Source organism: Saccostrea cucullata, unplaced genomic scaffold, assembly GCF_032062105.1.
Source record: "Saccostrea cucullata isolate Sc308-1 unplaced genomic scaffold, CSIRO_AGI_Scuc_v1 ctg75, whole genome shotgun sequence".
NCBI classification, from domain to species: domain Eukaryota; kingdom Metazoa; phylum Mollusca; class Bivalvia; order Ostreida; family Ostreidae; genus Saccostrea; species Saccostrea cuccullata.
Window position 1 is genome coordinate 659,716 of NW_026940114.1, and position 22,248 is coordinate 681,963.

A 22,248-nucleotide genomic window follows, 5' to 3' on the forward strand; every position below is an offset into this window, starting at 1 on the left:
CCAACGATGAAGAGCCAGCAGCCTCCATGTGCACCATCTCCAACGATGACATCCCGGCAAAGAGAGAACAGAGAAGATTAGACAAAGAAAAAACAACAGAACAAAAAACAAAAGGAAAGAACTACTACAAGAAATGTGTTGAGAGTGGGGGAGGGGAGAGAAATGTTAGTACTAATTAGTAAGAGTGCAAAAATGATAATGAAACCAACTCACCTCTGCTTTTCCTTAACAACTAAGCAATACCTCCACTCCAGTTGTTGGCATGCTGTTCCAATCCAATATGCCCAGCCTCCTCCTCCAATGATGAAGAGCCAGCAGCTTCCAAGTGCACCCTCTAGAAACGATGACATCCCGGCAAAGAGAGAACAGAGAAGATTAGACAAAGAAAAAACAACAGAACAAAATACAAAAGGAAAGAACTACTACAAAAAATGTGTTGAGAAGGGAAGGGGAGGGAAATGTTAGTACTATTTAGTAAGAGTGCAAAAATGATAATGAAACCAACTCACCTCTGCTTTTCTTTAACAACTAAGCAATACCTCTGTTCCAGCGTTGTTGGCATGCTGTTCCAATCCAAGATGCCCAGCCTCTTCCTCCAATGATAAAGAGCCAGCAGCCTCCATGTGCACCAACTCCAACGATGACATCCCGGCAAAGAGAGAACAGAGAAGATTAGACAAAGAAAAAACAACAGGACAAAAAACAAAAGGAAAGAACTGCTACAAAAAATTTGTTGAGAGTGGGGGAGGGAAGGGAAATGTTAGTACTAATTAGTAAGAGTGCAAAAATGATAATGAAACCAACTCACCTCTGCTTTTCCATAACAACTAAGCAATACCTCTGTTCCAGCGTTGTTGGCATGCTGTTCCAATCCAATATGCCCAGCCTCCTCCAACGATGAAGAGCCAGCAGCCTCCATGTGCACCATCTCCAACGATGACATCCCGGCAAAGAGAGAACAGAGAAGATTAGACAAAGAAAAAACAACAGAACAAAAAACAAAAGGAAAGAACTACTACAAGAAATGTGTTGAGAGTGGGGGAGGGGAGAGAAATGTTAGTACTAATTAGTAAGAGTGCAAAAATGATAATGAAACCAACTCACCTCTGCTTTTCCTTAACAACTAAGCAATACCTCCACTCCAGCGTTGTTGGCATGCTGTTCCAATCCAATATGCCCAGCCTCCTCCTCCAATGATGAAGAGCCAGCAGCCTCCATGTGCACCAACTCAAACGATGACATCCCGGCAAAGAGAGAACAGAGAAGATTAGACAAAGAAAAAACAACAGAACAAAAAACAAAAGGAAAGAACTACTACAAAAAATGTGTTGAGAAGGGAAGGGGAGGGAAATGTTAGTACTATTTAGTAAGAGTGCAAAAATGATAATGAAACCAACTCACCTCTGCTTTTCCTTAACAACTAAGCAATACCTCTGTTCCAGCGTTGTTGGCATGCTGTTCCAATCCAAGATGCCCAGCCTCTTCCTCCAATGATAAAGAGCCAGCAGCCTCCATGTGCACCAACTCCAACGATGACATCCCGGCAAAGAGAGAACAGAGAAGATTAGACAAAGAAAAAACAACAGGACAAAAAACAAAAGGAAAGAACTACTACAAAAAATTTGTTGAGAGTTGGGGAGGGAAGGGAAATGTTAGTACTAATTAGTAAGAGTGCAAAAATGATAATGAAACCACCTCACCTCTGCTTTTCCATAACAACTAAGCAATACCTCTGTTCCAGCGTTGTTGGCATGCTGTTCCAATCCAAGATGCCCAGCCTCCTCCAACGATGAAGAGCCAGCAGCCTCCATGTGCACCATCTCCAACGATGACATCCCGGCAAAGAGAGAACAGAGAAGATTAGACAAAGAAAAAACAACAGAACAAAAAACAAAAGGAAAGAACTACTACAAGAAATGTGTTGAGAGTGGGGGAGGGGAGAGAAATGTTAGTACTAATTAGTAAGAGTGCAAAAATGATAATGAAATCAACTCACCTCTGCTTTTCCTTAACAACTAAGCAATACCTCCACTCCAGCGTTGTTGGCATGCTGTTCCAATCCAATATGCCCAGCCTCCTCCTCCAATGATGAAGAGCCAGCAGCCTCCATGTGCACCAACTCCAACGATGACACCCGGCAAAGACAGAACAGAGAAGATTAGACAAAGAAAAAACAACAGAACAAAAATCAAATGGAAAGAACTACTACAAAAAATGTGTTGAGAAGGGAAGGGGAGGGAAATGTTAGTACTAATTAGTAAGAGTGCAAAAATGATAATGAAACCAACTCACCTCTGCTTTTCCATAACAACTAAGCAATACCTCTGTTCCAGCGTTGTTGGCATGCTGTTCCAATCCAAGATGCCCAGCCTCCTCCAATGATGAAGAGCCAGCAGCCTCCATGTGCACCCTCTCCAACGATGACATCCCGGCAAAGAAAGAACAGAGAAGATTAGACAAAGAAAAAACAACAGAACAAAAAAAAAAAAAGGAAAGAACTACTACTACAAAGTATGTGTTGAGAGGGGAAGGGGAGAGAAATATTAGTATTAATTAGTAAGAGTGCAAAAATGATAATGAAACCAACTCACCTCTGCTCTGCATAACAACTAAGCAATACCTCTGTTCCAGCGTTGTTGGCATGCTGTTCCAATCCAATATGCCCAGCCTCCTCCAACGATGAAGAGCCAGCAGCCTCCATGTGCACCCTCTCCAACAATGACATTCCAATCCAATATGCCCATCCTCCTCCTCCAATGATGAAGAGCCAGTCGCCTCCAAGTGCACCAACTCCAACGATGACATCTCGGCAAAGAGAGAACAGACAATATTAGACAAAGAAAAAACAACAGAACAAAAAGAAAAGGAAAGAACTACTACAAAAAATGTGTTGAGAGTGGGGGAGAGGAGGGAAATGTTAGTACTAATTAGTAAGAGTGCACAAATGATAATGAAACCAACTCACCTCTGCTTTTCCTTAACGACTTAGCAATACCTCTGTTCCAGCGTTGTTGGCATGCTGTTCCAATCCTAATTATGCCCAGCCTCCTCCAAGTCTTTGTAATACCATCTCCAACAATGAAGTCTCCGCAAAGAGAGAACAAAGAAATCCATTCCAGTGTTGTCTGCATGCTGTTCCAATTCATTTTGCCCTTCCTTCTCCAAGTCCTTATTACTTCAACTTCATAATGAAGTGCTGGGAAATTGAGAAGAAGGAATAAGATGAAAAAAGGCAAACAAACAAATTCACAAAGAAAACACTTTGTTAGAGAATTGGGTAGAAGATGAAAACATACTATTAGGTAATCAGAGATCAAAGTTCACCTCAATGAAAGTTGTCTTTAAGTAAGGCAAAGTCCCGCAATTAACATTCTAGAAGTTACATCCCAAAATGCAAAATTTATGCACTTTTGATCTGATACGGCTTGCAGTTGCTTAGAAATAGACCTATCCAAAAACTTAAAACTAGGCACCCATCAAGAAAATGTAAAAGCCACCTGTGACGTCATTCTTTTGTTTGAGCGCTCCATTACTTTTAAGGAATGGAGAGTTGCAAATTACATTGAAAACGGAATTTGTTATGGTCTTATTCTCCTTTCCGTGCCTCTTCCAAGGAAAGAAATTAGAAAATTTTAGAGAAGAGTTTTCGAAGATTGTAAAGGTTAGTTTCACATTAAGAAAATTAGAGCACCCTTGATGAGAGTCGAACGCGGTACCCTCACCATAACAGTCCGATTATCATTTCACTGAGCTAACAAAGCTGTTGAGAGACATGGGTTTAGATTAACTTCTGTACACTTTTTTTAGTTTTTCTTTCTATATTATATATAAATAATACTACTAATATGTAAAAAGTATTTACAATGTATCATATGAATATTCTACAATTATATTGTATTAACAAACAATAAAAACAATCATTCATAAAGGCGGATTTTATGCGGGTTAATATACTCGTAGCGCTCCATTCCTTAAAAGTAATGGGCGTCCACCCCTTTGGGGCCTCGGCTCCATTACTTTTAAGAAATGGGGCGCTACTCGTACATTAACCCTTACGTAATTCAAATCAAGCATCTGAAGCAAGTTTGAGATTGTTCATCCTTTGATGTATCATTTATGCAAATTTGGTTAATATAGGCCTTATAGTTTCCTGGTGTTAAACTTGCACCCATAACTTAATTAATTTTGCCTGGTCCATTATCTGGAAAATGTATGTGGGATCCAGCATCCGAAGCAATTTAAGTCTATCAGTGTGCAACCTTAGTGCAATAAAGTTCGAGTCCTAGAGTTACTTGGAAATGGGACATGAACCAAAACATTAACCTGTTCACTCATCCGGAAAATGTAGGTCAGATCCAGCATCTAAAGTGTGCATCCTTAGATGTATCATCCATGCAAGTTTGGTCATCATAGGGCTCATAGTTACTTAGAAATGAGAGCTGTACCAAAACATTGACCTGTTCACTCATCTGAACCAGAAGTCTCTGTCGAGACTGAAGCTCTACTGGTTTGAACTTATAGCAAAGGAAGAGAAAGTACTTAAGCAGCTGGGATTTGAAACTTTATAAACAGCATTAAATAGAATAATGATCGTTGATAAAGTCTCTTTATGTTCTTAGTGTAGTCTACTTGTGTGCCAAGTTATACTGAAATCAGACCAAAACTGTAGGAGGAGTAGCATTTTGAAACAATTTTACAGACATTTCTATTTTTAGTAACCACGGCAACACCGTTCATCAAAATTAAAATTCGATATACAGAATTATGTATCTTAGTGTAGTCTACTTGTGTGCCAAGTTATATTGAAATCAGACCAAAACTATAGGAGGAGTAGCATTTTGAAACAATTTTACAGATATTTCTATTTTTAGTAACCACGACAACATCATTCATCATATAAAAAACCGATATACAGAATTATGTATCTTGGTGTATTCTACTTGTTTGCCAAGTTATACTGAAATCAGACCAAAACTGTAGGAGGAGTAGCATTTTGAAACAATTTTACAGAAATTTCTATTTTTAGTAACCACTGCAACACCATCGAAATCAAAAACCGATGCACAAAGTTATGTATCTTAGTGTAGTCTACTTGTGTGCCAAGTTATGCTGAAATCAGACCAAAACTGTAGGAGGAGTAGCATTTTGAAACAATTTTACAGAAATTTCTATTTTTAGTAACCACGGCAACATCGTTCATCGAAATCAAAAACCAATACACAGAATTATGTATCTTAGTGTAGTCTACTTGTGTGCCAAGTTATACTGAAATCAGACCAAAACTGTAGGAGGAGTAGCATTTTGAAAGAATTTCACAGAAATTTCTATTTTTAGTAACCACAGCAACACCGTTCATCGAAATCAAAAACCGATACACAGAATTATGTATCTTAGTGTATTCTACTTGTTTGCCAACTTATACTGAAATCAGATCAAAACTGTAGGAGGAGAAGCATTTTGAAAGAATTTCACAGAAATTTCTATTTATAGTAACCTGGGCAACACCGTTCATCGAAATCAAAAACCGATACACGGAATTATGTATCTTAGTGTAGTCTACTTGTGTGCCAAGTTATACTGAAATCAGACCAAAATTGTAGGAGGAGTAGCATTTTGAAAGAATTTCACAGAAATTTCTATTTTTAGTAACCACGGCAACACCGTTCATCGAAATCAAAAACCGATACATAGAATTATGTATCTTAGTGTAGTCTACTTGTGTGCCAAGTTATACTGAAATCAGACCAAAACTGTACGAGGAGTAGCATTTTGAAAGAATTTCACAGAAATTTCTATTTTTAGTAACCACGGCAACACCGTTCATCGAAATCAAAAACCGATGCACAAAGTTATGTATCTTAGTGTAGTCTACTTATGTGCCAAGTTATACTGAAATCAGACCAAAACTGTAAGAGGAGTAGCATTTTGAAACAATTTTACAGAAATTTCTATTTTTAGTAACCATGGCAACACCATTCATCGAAATCAAAAACCGATACACAGAATTATGTATCTTAGTGTAGTCTACTTGTGTGCCAAGTTATATTGAAATCAGACCAAAACTGTAGGAGTAGTAGCATTTTGAAAGAATTTCACAGAAATTTCTATTTTTAGTAACCACGGCAACACCGTTCATCGAAATCAAAAACCGATACACAGAATTATGTATCTTAGTGTAGTCTACTTGTTTGCCAAGTTATACTGAAATCAGACCAAAACTGTAGGAGGAGTAGCATTTTGAAACAATTTTACAGAAATTTCTATTTTTAGTAACCACGGCAACACCGTTCATCGAAATCAAAAACCGATACACAGAATTATGTATCTTAGTGTAGTCTACTTGTGTGCCAAGTTATACTGAAATCAGACCAAAACTGTAGGAGGAGTAGCATTTTGAAAGAATTTCACAGAAATTTCTATTTTTAGTAACCACGGCAACACCGTTCATCGAAATCAAAAACCGATACACAGAATTATGTATCTCAGTGTAGTCTACTTATGTGCCAAGTTATACTGAAATCAGACCAAAATTGTAGGAGGAGTAGCATTTTGAAAGAATTTCACAGAAATTTCTATTTTTAGTAACCACGGCAACACCATTCATCGAAATCAAAAACCGATACACAGAATTATGTATCTTAGTGTAGTCTACTTGTGTGCCGAGTTATATTGAAATCAGACCAAAACTGTAGGAGGAGTAGCATTTTGAAACAATTTTACAGAAATTTCTATTTTTAGTAACCACGGCAACACCGTTCATCGAAATCAAAAACCGATACACAGAATTATGTATCTTAGTGTAGTCTACTTGTGTGCCAAGTTATACTGAAATCAGACCAAAACTGTACGAGGAGTAGCATTTTGAAAGAATTTCACAGAAATTTCTATTTTTAGTAACCACGGCAACACCGTTCATCGAAATCAAAAACCGATACACAGAATTATGTATCTTAGTGTAGTCTACTTGTGTGCCAAGTTATATTGAAATTAGACCAAAACTGTAGGAGGAGTAGCATTTTGAAAAATTGTTTACAGACAGACGGACAGACGGACAGACAGACAGACAGACGGACGGACGCCGGACGCATTACTATCGCATAAGCTCTTCTGGTCTCTGACCAGTAGAGCTAAAAAGTAGGTCAGATCCAGCTTCCGAAGCTAGTCCGGTAGGCAAAGCTGGTAAAAATTTCTCTGGACTGATAGCATTGAAGAAAATGTCAGTCCAGATGACCGTTTGAAAAAAATTGAGCATAATTCAAATTTTTAAAAAAGGTCGGGATCGGGATGCACATCTATTTTTAAGCCCCACTTAAAGGTCACAAACACAAAAACATAGGTAATCAGAGATTACAGAGCTCACCTCAACGAATGTTGTCTTTAAGTAAGGCAAAGTCACACAATTAACCAACAAAAAGTATACATTCCAAAAATGAAAAATTTAAGCAATTTTGATCTGATACTTTGAAATAGACCTACATAAAAAATTTAAACTAGTTCTTCTTCATGAAAATATAATGAAAATCCAGCATCTGAAGCAAATTTGAGAGTTTTCATCTCTTGATGCAGCATTTGTGCAAGTTTGGTTTATACAATGTTATATAAGCCTTATAGTTTTTGGAAATAGACCTGCAACCATAACTTTTACTTGTCCATTATCTGAAAAATGTATGTCGAATTCAGCATCCGAAGCAAGTCCATTAGTGTGCATCCTTAGACGTATCATCCATGCAAGTTTGCTCATTATAGGGCTCATAGTTTATTGGAAATGAAACATGCATCAAAAACTAACATTTTCACTCATCCACAAAAAGTAGGTCAGATTCAGCATCCGAAGCAAGCCTGGTAGTATGCATCCTTAGATGTATCATCTATGCAAGATTGGTCATTAAAGAACTCATACTTCCTTGGAAATGAAACCTGCACCAAAAACTTTTACCTGTTCACTCAACCGGAAAATGCAGGTCAGATTCAGCATCCGAAGCAAGCCTGGTAGTGTGCATCCTTAGATGTATCATCCATGCAAGTTTGGTCAACATAGGGCTTAAAGTTACTTGCAAATGAAACCTGCACCAAAAACATTAACCTGTTAGCTCAACCGGAAAATGTAGGTCAGATTCAGCATCCGTAGCAAGCCCGGTAGTTTGCATCCTTAGATGTATCATCCATGCAAGTTTGGTCAACATAGGGCTTATAGTTACTTGGAAATGAAACCTGCACCAAAAACTTTAACCTGTTCACTCAACCGGAAAATGTAGGTCAGATTCAGCATCCGAAGCAAGCCCAATAGTATGCATCCTTAGATGTATCATCCATGCAAGTTTGGTCAACATAGGGCTTATAGTTACTTGGAAATGAAACCTGCACCAAAAACTTTAACCTGTTCACTCAACCGGAAAATGTAGGTCAGATTCAGCATCCGAAGCAAGCCCGGTAGTATGCATCCTTAGATGTATCATCCATGCAAGTTTGGTCAACATAGGGCTTATAGTTACTTGGAAATGAAACCTTCACCACAAACTTTTACCTGTTCACTCAAACGGAAAATGTAGGTCAGATTCAGCATCTGAAGCAAGCCCGGTAGTATGCATTCTAAGATATATCATCCATGCAAGTTTGGTCAACATAGGGCTTATAGTTACTTGGAAATGAAACCTGCACCAAAAACTTTTACCTGTTCACTCAACCGGAAAATGTAGGTCAGATTCAGCATCCGAAGCAAGCCCGGTAGTATGCATCCTTAGATGTATCATCCATGCAAGTTTGGTCAACATAGGGCTTATAGTTACTTGGAAATGAAACCTACACCAAAAACTGCACCAAAAATGTTAACCTGCTCCAAAAACATTAACCTGGTCATTCCTTTGCTGAAATTGCAGCATCTGAAACTCTGTCTGGTACAATGAAACACACTAGAACCATATTCCATGCATGTCTAATCAATATAGGACTCAGAAGTAATAAAAAAGAAAACTGCTCCAAAAAACTTAACCTAAACCTGGGACGCCGACGCCGACGCCGAGGGTATCACATAAGCTCCCCCCAACTTCGTTGAGGTGAGCTAAAAAATGGCCGCTTACGCAATATGTTGACGATAGACAATTATATTTGTTATGGTAAAGTCAAAGTTCATGTCATTATGTCTAATGTTAAAGGTGATTGGACAGATGTTTGAAGTTAATATTTTCTGTATAATATTACGACTTATATATTTTAATAGCATTTCACACAAAAATAAATTAGAAATCTTATTTCATTTAAAAGTTATTAAAACTTCCAATATTTTGGTGGGTTTGATTGACACTAACTTTCACAAAATTTTAATTTTATTCTTAACACTTAGGAGAAGAGGCGATCTTGTTGCCAAAATTGAACAGAAAGAAGTCTAATATCATATTTTATTTCCCTAGGCAACAAATCAAGGGCTCTCGATTCTCTAAATCTGGGGCCGATATTTGGCCCCGTTCCCAATGCAAAAAAGGTACCTTTTTTCCCAAAAGAAAGGTGTAAATTTCCCAATTTCCATAGCAAAATATTAATTAAAAAATAAAAGTCCATGAAACTTAATCGCAAAAAATGAAACCAAACAAAACACACTTGCAAATGAAAGTGAAACTGTACTAATATTTTATTAGTTCGCGCCAAATGCATTCGTAAACTGGTTCGGGGAACCAGGTTATTGTTTCTACAAAAATGTGTACTAATTATGAGTGCAGAGTATCTTGTCATGTAGTTTCGACAAAAAACATCATTTTGGTTTCAAACATAGACATTTCATTTAAACATTAGTAAGCTGCACCTAGAAACATACCCACGCTTCGGGATATTCAATCTCGCGCTGTATTGTAAGCAAAGTTGTCCATGTGATCGAGGAAATTTGGGAATATATGTGACTATACCCATGTCAAAGTGGAAGGTAGTTTGTTGGCAGTCATTAAGCCTTCCCAGTTTTATTTTTAAGCAGTTTATTAGCAGTTCCTTTAGCCTTCCATGTCCCTATGACAAGTTGATTTATTATTCATGAAAAGAGACAGTTCAAGGCAGTTTTTCTTAGCCTTCCCAGTTTTCAACCAGTTCTGGAGCAGTTATTTTCAGCGAAAAATTTAAATGAGTTTTAAAAAACTGCTCGACACTGCAAATAACTGCTTTAGAACTGTTAATCCATTTCCATATATGGTTGTGTCTAATGAATATTCAAAGCAATATGATGATGTTGAAACTGGTACACAAACATACAATTTTAAATTGAAACCCTGCCAAAATATGGCTGAAATATTGTCAACTTGGCATAAAACAATAATAATCCATGAAATACAGTTAAACAACAAAATTGTAAGTTAATTATTTATCAAATTTTCCCAAGTCTGAATTCCAGTTTAAAACATTAGCAAAATTTAGAAATACACCAGCTTCCTTAGCTAAATGTAAATTAACCCAAACAATTTCAAGTAATACTAAAATTCAAATCAGCAATTTATCACAAATTCAAACAACCAGCAAATTTTAACCAAGCCCAATTTCTCATGCAGTCAAAATTCACTAAAACTTGATCAAAACTTAATTCCTATAAAATTCCACAAATATTCCAAAGTTCCTAAAAATTCCTTAAAATAACCCTGGCTCTTCTTAAAATATAACTAAACAGTCATAATTTAATCTAAATTCAAAACACCAACCCATACTAATTCCTTTCTCCTCTAATCAAATCAACCTAGCTATAGCAGAAGAGCAAAAGTTCCTTGAATCTTTCTCTTTTATACAATAACATGACATAAATTAAATCTCTCATGACATTTCCTGTGTAAAGCAGCAAAGTCTATACATCTGAATAAAAGTAACCTCCAATTACATTCTTGAATTAAATTAAGTAAATTAATCTCCATTTAATACAACAAATAACACAATTAACACCAACTTTTACGATCGGGCTCGATCTACACAATTTACGATCGCCAAGTTTGCATACATTCCGGTTTAAAACAACTTGCAATAAACCTTCAATAGTTTACTAAAAACAACTTAAACTGCAAGAAAACAGGATTCCGTCCATAAATCTATAGTTAAAATCTACTACAGAAGACCAAATAAAGTCCCTGACACATGAAGTAAGCTAAAATAATACCACAACTTTACTACTGCTATAATCAGCTGATCTCTAAGTAACTCAAAACATGTGCACAAACTATTTCAAATCATTTAAATCACTTAAACTTGTCAATAACCACCTATCAACTACATGCAAAGCATAAATTAATACATATTCCTGCAATTTCAAATAACTATAACACATACAAAATTCATCTCAGCTCTCCTAATGTCAAAAATAATCAGGTTCTATAACTCTGTATAAAACTAATCTGTCAAATCACTGGACTGGTACAATATATCAATCATTATTCATTCAAGGCCACATATATATTGTACTTACCAATTGTTAAATTTCTACATCATTATTTCAATAAATCTAAAGCTTTATTTCCAAGCAGGCTCTCTCTATATAGGCTAATAGCCTTTTGTCCAACAATACACATGGCAGCCATGCAGAATTCAATTTTGGCGGGCAGTTGTAAGCTTGGTTCCTGTTGATTATATTTGTTGGAATATTGAGCCCAACATTAAAATTTCTCTTGAACCCAATCAAATTATACAAGGACACTGCTTTGAACTGCCAACAAAACTGCTTAGGAAAACTGTCTTGTCCTCAAGCATGTGCAGCTAAGATATAATTGCTAGGGAAACTGGTAACTGCTAAAAAACTACTAAGGAAAACTGTTTACTCCCAAAGCCCTAGCAGTTACTAAAGAGCAAGAAAAACCAAACTGCTGGAAACTTTTTGAAAACTGTTAAAAATTTCTAAAACCGCTAGAGAACTGCATGCCTATAATAACTGCCTATATAGGCAGTTCACTTTTCCATGGGTAGTGGCTGTCCTTCGGAAAGACATATAACCACAATTATATCAATTAACACTCAAAGATAGTAATGACAAAGCTAAATAAATGTACTTTCATAAATAGCGTATGTACTCATGTTTGCTCTGTTTAACTGTTTATTCAAAACCAGAGTTAACATGATGACAAAATGCTAGAAAAGCAAAATTTGAGGATTTTTTAAAATGAATTTTGGTTATCCAACTTTTCCCAAAATGACGATAATTTTCCCAATTTGAATGGCCCCGGCCCCAGTCCCAAAAAGTGGTGTGAGAGCCCTGAAATCACATCAAATTCATGTTAAAACTTGTGAAAATCAAAAATAATTAATTTTCCAGGAGAATATTTAAAAATTTCTATTTTTATAAATCTCAAAATCTAAATTGTTCATGTACGTACCATTTTTTCCTTTAAACTATAAAGAATTATATCTAAGGTTAACAAAAACACATATTTTATTATTGTTGACCAGAAAAAATTAACAAAACAGCCTTTTGAACACACATACCCCCTATTTCGGAATATGAAATTTTTCAATCATTCTTTGCAAAATTTAAAAAAAGTGAAATTTCAAAAGGGGAAACATGCTTAAAATCAACAAAAATAGATCTCTAGTTTGTTTGTTTAAAAACATTAAAAAGCTTTATGTCCATAAACAGGTCCAGTACAATCTCTTGATTTAGCTATATAGCTTTAGATATCTATATATAGATTTATTAAGCTATTCAAAATAGCTTTATTTAGCTATTTATATACAGTTTTTCACAAAAATCTTTTTTGCTGAAAATAAACAAAAAGTCGCATGTATTTGACTCTTCATACATGTACTATGGACTATTAAAACAACAACCAAAATCAAAGATAGTTCTAACTTTGCAGCTTTTGAATACTTTTAAGCAAAAAAAGAACTTCTATTGTTAGACTAACTGTCCACTACCTTGGGTGCCTTGAGGCAAGGAAAAGTATGATTGCTTCTCATTGTGCTGAACTGTTACCAATCGATTATCTTGTTGAACATAATTGGTCTCCATTATAATATCATTGCAGAAGTAACTGTATCAATTGCTTTATATAGCCCAAAAACTTGTAAAACTTTGAGTACAAAGTCTCACAAGGAGACGTAATTTAATGAGTTGTATATCATCATTGCACCAAGGTGTGCTTTTTTGTACATACTGAGAAAATTACACCTTTAAGAAAAAAGTGTAGTAAAATAGCTAAATTAAGCTATACTGAATAGCTTTTTAAAGCTATATAGCTATCTAAAGCTATATAGCTAAATCAAGAGATTGTACTGGACCTGATAAAGGCAACTATAAGAATTATGTGTCTTTGTTTGTACTTAATGACATATAGATCCTATGAACAGAGTACAAAGTGTTAATTTCCATAACGTCAAATGTATAACAAATGTAAATCAAATGCTTGTATGACACTATAATAAACAAATATATACCTGCTACATGATTATCAATCATCAAAAAAGATATTACTTCTATAAATAAGTGATAATTAAATTTTTTTTTATTGGTGTGTAAAATTAAAACCAGATCCGTAAAAGTATGGACTTTCCTTATAGCAATATGAGCTGCATTTTTGACAATTTTATTTAGCTGTTAAAATGTGTTATTATGATAAATGTTTTTATAATTTAAACCTTTATGATCAATTAGACTAGAACAAAGTAATAAACTGTCTCAGAAGGAAGACTTTTGTACAATCTAGTATATAAGATTATTTAAGAAATCAATATTGTATAGGACGACAATAATGTAATATATTGCTTCTATCACAGCTTATAAAAAGTGCTTCAGACTGCAAATACATTGTATGAGTATAACAAAAGTTTATGAATATTCTTTTTCTTTGTCCTTGAAATAGTTAATTACAATTATGCAACAAAAATTTTCGACATCAGCGTTGCAGCTCATATTGCTTAAAATTGATGTTGCCTGATACAATTTTTTTTAAATGTACACTAGAGCAAATATATAGCTAAATCAACCTATTTTGGATAAACCAGAGAAAGAAATATAGCTAATTCAATGTATGTGGTCAAATTTAGTGATTGTAACAGACCTCTTTAATCGATTCTTTTGCCTGACCATAGTGTACTCTTTGCTATCTTCATGGCCATATTGGAAAGCCACCCCAAATAATTTTGCTGATATACAGGGTGTTTCATAATATATGTTACATTTTATATCTAACTATTCTTCTTACCTATCATACTTCTATTACAAACTATATACTGTATACAGGGAAATTTTCGCCCCGGTTTTATTTTCGCCCCTTTCGCCCTTTCCTTGATTGGGCGAATTTAAGACGGGGCGAATTCAAATTACACCTCATAATTTCTTAAACAGAACTATGTCTGGGCGAATTTAAAACGGGGCAAAATTGTTCACAAGTTGAAAAGGGCGAAAATAACATGGGGCAAAAATAACCCTGTATACAGTAAATCATTTTAAACATCAAATCCTGCATTTTTGTTCCACGTGAAAAAGTCAAGGAAAGCTTGGTCTTACAACGATTAATTGTGCTATAAACGTCGTTGTCATAATTTGAATATTTTTCTAAATGGACTTAACTTATCCACTCAGTGCTGAATTGTAAAGCTTTTTTTTTTTTTCAATTCATGTCACCAATATTCATTTAGAAGTTGCTGAAATGAATTTTCCAAAAGAATAGAAGCTTTCTAGGATGCTTATCAGAAGGCTAGTAACAAGGTTAAAGGGCAAGGACAGGCAATGTGTGATAAATGGGTATTCCAGAAAGCCTAAAGTCTTTTAAAGAAACGGAGATTTATTCGGTGAAATGGAGTCTCTTAGTGTAGCAAACTTCAGAGAAAAGTGTTTGATAGATATTTTAAGAAATTGATGCTGGCAATATCAGCATTTTCAGCATACATTGAACTTTGAAATATGATTTGAAGTTATAATCAGTATTTAAATTTCCAATAATAAAAGGAAAGGGTTTGACCTTTGCATTTGACAATCTCAATATTTGGGCTCTTTTCTGTAGGGGACCAGTTCTTAATGAACATAGTCTAAAATCCTAGACCACAGATACTGAATGAGCTCAAAAAGAACATAGACCTTCAAATGAGGGGTGCATGTCTAAGCAGAAATATGTGACAAGGTTTGATACACACTTCAAAAAGCAACTTTCATTTGTTGTTAAATAGTGGAGATCATTTAGAACATGTAATATGAGCTTTTGACATTGTGAAATTCAACATAGCATGCAAAAATTGATGCAACTTGGAAATTTTGCTAATTTTCATTAATGTTTTAAATTTTGTTCAGTGTTTAATATTTTAGTTGGTAATTAAACATAATGAATCTTATGGATACATGCATCGATCAATTTGATAAAAAGACTTATCTGTATCTTTTTCTTGTGTTTGTCCGATTGAAGATTCAAAACGTAACATATATTATACTATAGAAAACATACAGTATACTATATCACTGTATATATAGAAAACATGTAGTAATACTATTGAAAAGATTGCCCCCTCAATTAAAATGCTCAATGACCTTTTTTGCATGCTTGTGAAAGATTTTTTGGTGGTTGATAGATGAGCCTGATCTTCATATTTCAAGTAACTGCCAAGAACTACTAAAACTGTGTCACTTTGTAACTGTCACGTGATCTTACCTGCCGGGCCGCTGCTCGAATGAAGAGATAAAGTCAACTGGGCATTTCCCATTTCACTACATTGTCCAGGACGTACATCTGATAAACAAGGAAAAATCTTTGAACATTTGCCCAACTGCCCTGTGTTCACAGTCCTGATCAACTCAGTTTTACAAGTTTGGAACAAAAAAAAAATCAAACTTGCGCTACGAAATGGAACAAAATGCATTCATTTCAAGACAACTCACCCGATGTAAGAATTTAAAAATCCATGACAACTTTAAAACAAGACAAATGATTCAACATGTTCAACGGAAACATATCACACTCACTTCCAGTATGGCGACTGTGAACAAAAGAACAACAGAAAAATCCCACCAAAATGAACACGTGACTAAAGATCGAGAGATCAAAGTGCACCCAATGAAAAAACAAGGCTCGTCAACCGATATATTCTATTTATAGCATCAACTGACCTAACAATGTATAATGCTTTAGCTCGTTCACCAGGAGACTCACCTGTACAGGGTAACAATTAAGTCTAGCAGTTCAATACTGCGCAAAAGATAAAGCAGGCATATTGAAACAAAATTTCGAAAGTTAGAATCAAAATAATTAAGATTCGAGTAGTTTATGAAAATGCCGATGTAAATTGAATAAATAAAAATAAATACGTTAGAAATAATTTATGGACTTCTAACCCGGCCTCTGGATGGGAAAAATTTTGAATCATATGTGCGTGTTTAAATGATTCAAACTAAAATAAAATTTCAAAATGTGAATAAAAAGTGTAGTTGAAAATAAAAAGCGTATCCGGAAGGAATGGGCTAGAGTGAAAATTAATTGTAGCTATCAAATACACTGTAACAAAAAAAATCAGGATAAAGACATCAATATAAAGTGTTTATTATTTTTTTCACAATAAATACAAGAGGGGTACATCAATATAAACTGTTTATTATTTTTTCACAATAAATACAAGAGGGGTAAAATTTGTGGGGACCCCGATGCATTTCTTTTTTATATTTCGTTTGTGAAAGTATTTCACTTTTTTTTGGGGGGGGGGGGGGGGGGGTGTTGCAGTCGTGATTCGGATTTTTTTAAACTAGACTTGTTACCCTGGGGCCTGTTTCACAAAGCCTACTGAAAAGACTAAGTTATACGCTGGGAAAGAACTTTTTCCCAAGTTCATTACTTATCCGTTTCACTAACGCCGTCTTATCTTACCTCTTACGATATTCCTAAGTTTTAGTTTTCACTTGGCACATAGCGGAAGCACTCGTTGTTACGTGGATAGCGTACATGTAGGTACCAACTCGGAATTCATCATATAACTTATCATATAACAGAAACTTGAATATATACTAAGTCCAAAACTTGAAGTTATACCGGCTGTTTGCACTTTTTATAAAGCAATCATTAGAATTGAGAAACAGAAGGTCCACATCGGTGTAACATTTAGGGATTAAATTTCTATACGGATAATGTATATAACATTCATTGTTCTCTTTTTTTTTTGTTGTAATTTGCAGTAAAGAAAGATATTATACATGTATTCAGCTTCACCACCACCCTTTTTTGCCAGGGTTTTAAGGGGGGGGGGGGTACTTGTACATCCTTAAAAAGGTTAAAATAGCTTACTCATATATTAACGAAAGAGAATTACTTTTGATTAAAATGGAACGGTAATTTATTTAGATTTATTAATTTTGGAATATCAGAAAATATTACCACCGCCGTATAGATATTGTTAAAATTTATACTCTCCGCACGCATCCACCAAAATGATCTTTTGCTCAATAAATTCTGGATCTGTGATAAATAAATGAAAACAGGGGTACTGAAATATCAAAGAAATTGTAGGAAAATCACACTATAATTAGATTTTAAAATGTTTCAGTGAAAAACGGTTTTCAAACAGTAAGAATATAAACAATTTTCAAAATGTTGATAACTTTAAAATTTTGTGAATTTTGGGGCCATTTTATGGAGACTCTTTCTCTTTATTAATAATTAAAGAATATACACTATGGGTTTGGGGACTTGAGAAATACCTACTTTACCCTGGAGTTCAAAACTGCAATGAATTGAGTTTTGTTTACAAATCCGTTCAAAATTTATTACATCATTCTCAATATTAAAAACAAGATGTGTTTGTAAAACAACAAAGTTCGAAAAAACTATTTTTAGCATATAGGTCACAGTCATGGTCACGATGTCATTGTCCTTGGTGTCATTTGAAAGAATTTAATTAGTGGAGTATGCCTACCAAATATGAAATCTCTATCTCTCGCGGTTCAAAAGTTATGACCAAGGTTAAAATTGACAACAGAAAGACAGATAAACAGATAGGACAAAAACAATAGACACCCGATATATCGATCCGGGCGCATAATAATTTAGATCTTTTAAAAATCGTTATAAAGAATCTAAATTTTATTATTTTTTAGATATTCTAATGCAACTAATATTAGTTCAGCTACAATTAATTCACCAACACTCATCCCAGGAATTTAACATACAAGGAAGCTCTAAACACTCTATGATTTTTTTTCTGACTTTTCAAATAAAGGTCCCATATTGAACTTTTCTACTTCAACATTCTGCAGTATACCTATATATGATACTTCTGCAGGAAAAATGTTCGTACGCTGTGTAGTATGACACAGTGATGCATCAATGACTGAAAGCACTATTTGCTTTATATATACTCAACAAAAAAAAGACACGCATATTCAGATTAATCATGATAAGCTAAGTTTTTTTTTTAAAAAAAAGTGATTTTAGAGGGTTTTTATAAAAATTAAAGATATCATGTGTTGCGAGTAGAAAAGTGAACTCCAAATTCTAGGGGCATACCATCTTAACCAACCCATATGTCCTTTGCGACGTCTACGCGCTGGTGGATTTCCAATGTACGGATATCATGCACGAATACCAGCTCCTCTCAGTCTCTTGCGAACAATTTATGCACTTTTATGCTAATTTTTTCATTCAGCAATTGTAGCAGCAGTTTTTAGAGCTGTTCTGAATCGCTTGAGGTGCTGAAAAAAGGGGGGGGGGTCAAACGGTCCTGTCTGGGTGTGGCTACCTGCGGACGGTCAGTTTTTAGTCTTCCGACGAACGTTTAACGGCTGCAAAGCCCATTGATGTATTCCAAATGCAGTTGCAACTTCCTGTGGCGTAGCTCCGGTTAGTATCATCGTTAGCCTGGTTGTGTTCATCTTTATTTCGGTGTGGCATTGCAGCATCAACACTGCAATCAAATCTTAAATATGGGTTAAATAGAAGCGTTTGTAGTATCTTTAAGTCCAAAATATCAATGAAAATAGACACCCGATTTAGAAGAAATCATGAAAAACATTACTTTCATAAACACGTTTAATCAAGGGAGATAATTCAACACTTGGGTTTTAAAACCCCATGTTGTCCGTTAAATAGGTCACAGGTATCCAATGATAAAAAATATAGTTTATTCCATGTACATTTTCAAAATTTCTTTGACGAGTAAAACAATATGCGTTTCTTTTTTGTGTAGTACTGAGTATATAAATTGGCGGGGGGGGGGGGGGGGGGGGGGGGGGGGGGGGATGAAATATTGGTGTTACATTGAATATGTTGAGAAACTTGCTCAATTTCATTTATTCCATTTTACATCAAAAATCGGATCATCAAATGTGAATCATCAAATTACTCCAATCTGATTAAACCAGATCCTTGATCTGCTCCTTTAGTTTAAGCTCACCTGAGCCGAAAGCCCAAGTGAGTTTTTCTGATCACACTTTGTCCGTAGTCCGTCTGTCTGTCCGTCCATCTGTAAACTTTTCGCATTTTCGACTTCTTCTCCAGAACTACTGGGCCAATTACAACCAAACTTGCTACTAAGCATCCTTGGGTGAAGGGGTTCAAGTTTGTTCAAATGAAGGACCACATCCTTCAAGGAGAGATACTTTAGAAACAGTGAAAAGTTTGGTGGAGTGTTTTAAAAATCTTCTCAAGAACCAATCGTGCCAGGAAAGATGAAACTTATGAGGAAACATATACATCTTTCAAATCGTCTTTTCAAGAATAGCAAGGCCATGATTGGTCATATTTGTGTGGAAACATCCTCAGGTAGTGAAGATTCAAATTTCTCCGAGTCATGGCCCCTTGTGGTAGGGCGGGGCCACAAAAGACAAGCAGAGTTTTACATAGAAATATGTAGAAAAAAAATTTAAAAATATTTTTCTCAAGAACAGCAAAGTCATGATTGGACATATTTATATGGAAGCATTCTGAGGTTGTGCATATTTACCATTTCGATTTGTTCAATTCATGACCAGGCGGGTTGGAGGAGGCCGGTTGGGGGTTTAGGGTGGAATCACAGTGTAAGTTCAACTTTAAAAGGTTAAAAACCTGCATTTAGTCAAAGAAATATACAAACATCCTAAGTGTAGATTCAAGCAATCAAAACATGGCCTCATCCTCTTTAAGGGTAGGTTGGGACCACATATGGATTTAAAATTGTCAAAAATGACGCGATTTCTCATTAAATTCTTAGTCACTGTGCTCTGGTGAGCGATGTGGCCTATGGGCCTCTTGTTTAATGCCGTTACATCATGAAGCGACAATGAAAAAAAAGCAAATTCAAAGAATTGTGGTCGTCTCGCTTTCATGGGTGATGTCATTTTTTGTGGCACATTGTGTCAGATATGAACGCCCTATCATATTTCATTCAATAATTATCGCCGAGGTTGATTTTTTAAATTAGGTCAATCGTGAATGATAATTAATTATTAATTAAGTCAATCGTGAATGATAATTATAGCCAAGGGGTCAGAAATCATAGCACGCTTTGAAATATCTTGTCAGATGAAATACACTTGTCAAATATGAAAGGCTTATGTCTTCTTAATTAAAATTTATAAGGAAAATTTAACATGTTTGAAAAGTAGGTCAAACATCAAGGTCAAGATCCGGGGTAAAAAATTATAGTGTATTTAAAAAGGTCTTGTCACAGTCAATATACACAGATTTGATATGAAAGCCCTATCTCTTCTCATTCAAAGTTATGACCAATATTAAAGTTTTTGAAAAGTAGGACAAGGTTCAAGGTCATGATGTAAAAGTCACAGTGTATTTAGAAAGAGCCTGTCACAGAAAATACACATCCTTAATATGAAAGCCCCATCTCGTCTCATCCAAAAGTTATGATCAATTTTAAGTAATACTAGTATCTAATTTTTTTCAAAGTATGTCAACTTCAAGGTCAAGATTATGGGATAAAAAATCATAGTTTGTTGCAAAGGTCTTTTCAAGGGCATGAATCAGCTTTAGTATGAAAGCCCTATCTCTTCTCATTCAAAAGTTATGACCAAGGTTACAGTTTTGAAAAGTAGGTCAAACGTCAAGGTGACGAGGTCAAAAGTTATAGTGCATTAAGAAAGGTCTTGTCACAGGTAATTTACCTGTGTAATATGAAAGCCCTGTCTCTTCTCATTCATAAGTTATGTCTTATTCGAAGTAACGTTTAATTATTTCAAAAGTAGGTCAAACTTCAAGGTAATGTGCTCAAAAATCATAGGTCTCGTCTCATATACATGTATGTGTAATATGAAAGCACTATCTCTTCTCATTCAAAAGATATGACCAAGGTTAAAGTTTTTCTGACGGACGGACAGAAGGACAGACGAATGAGATTTAATGTCCTCTCATATTTGCAAAAGCGGTGGACAATAAAGGAGCGAATCGAGGATTTGATTTAAGCAGATTGCAATTTACTCTATCTTGTTTGAAGTTTTGAGGTGCATCCTATTTTTATCATTAATTACTAAAAAAGAACATAGTACATGTAAATCACTGGCGAATTTAGAGGGGGGGGGGCAGGGGGCCTAGGCCCCCCTTTTGAGTCCAAAAAAATACACAATATTTGATAAATCAATGTTTTTTTGGTGTGGCTGTGGGCCCCTACCCTGACCTCAAACTGGTCGCCCCCCCTTTCAAAATTTCTGGATCCGCCACTGTAAATAATGGTCATCTTAAGGCTTTTCAGGTAAGATGTTTTATTGGAAAGAGATCAAAGGAGAAACCACATGTAAAATGTTAAAGTCCTCACATTCCAAAAACGTGTATTATAATTGCTAGAGTCTTTTTGCAGCTGATCTAGTGATGCTTTATGTGACCAGGTATACATATGTTCCTCCGCTGTTTCCATTGTCTTTCCCAGAATGTCCTTTTCCTTTTTTGTTTAAATTCTAATGCAGTACATACTACATAGTACAATAACATGCACTGCTAACAGAGCACCGTTTTCTTGAAAATTCGTAGCTGCAGAATCGTTGCCCTCCGAACAAATATATTGACAGAAAGGTCTGTCAATACATTTTTTTCCCAGAGAACTACAGTTCTAAACGACTTGAAATTTCACTCAGGCTTGTACAGCAAATCAATTTTTATGCGCCCGGATCGATAGATCGTGGCGTAGACCTACAATGTGTTTGTCATGTCTGTCTGTTTTATCTGTTTTTCTGTTTGTCTCTCTGTCTTTCGTTGTCAACTTTAACCGTCGCCATAACTTTTGAACCGTGAGAGATTGGTATGCATACTCCACTAATTAAAAGCTTTTGCAAATGACAATAAGGTCAATTACCTTGTGACCTTGACTGTGACCTATATGCTAAAAAGAGCTTTTTCAAACTTA

The 22,248-nt window shown here is 35.3% G+C and overlaps 1 long non-coding RNA gene across 1 annotated transcript in view; it reads left to right on the plus strand.

The window, feature by feature from the left end:
- LOC134254833 (uncharacterized) overlaps positions 1 to 22,248 on the plus strand; it is a 255,399-nt gene that overhangs the window by 202,081 nt on the left and 31,070 nt on the right. The window lies entirely within an intron of this gene.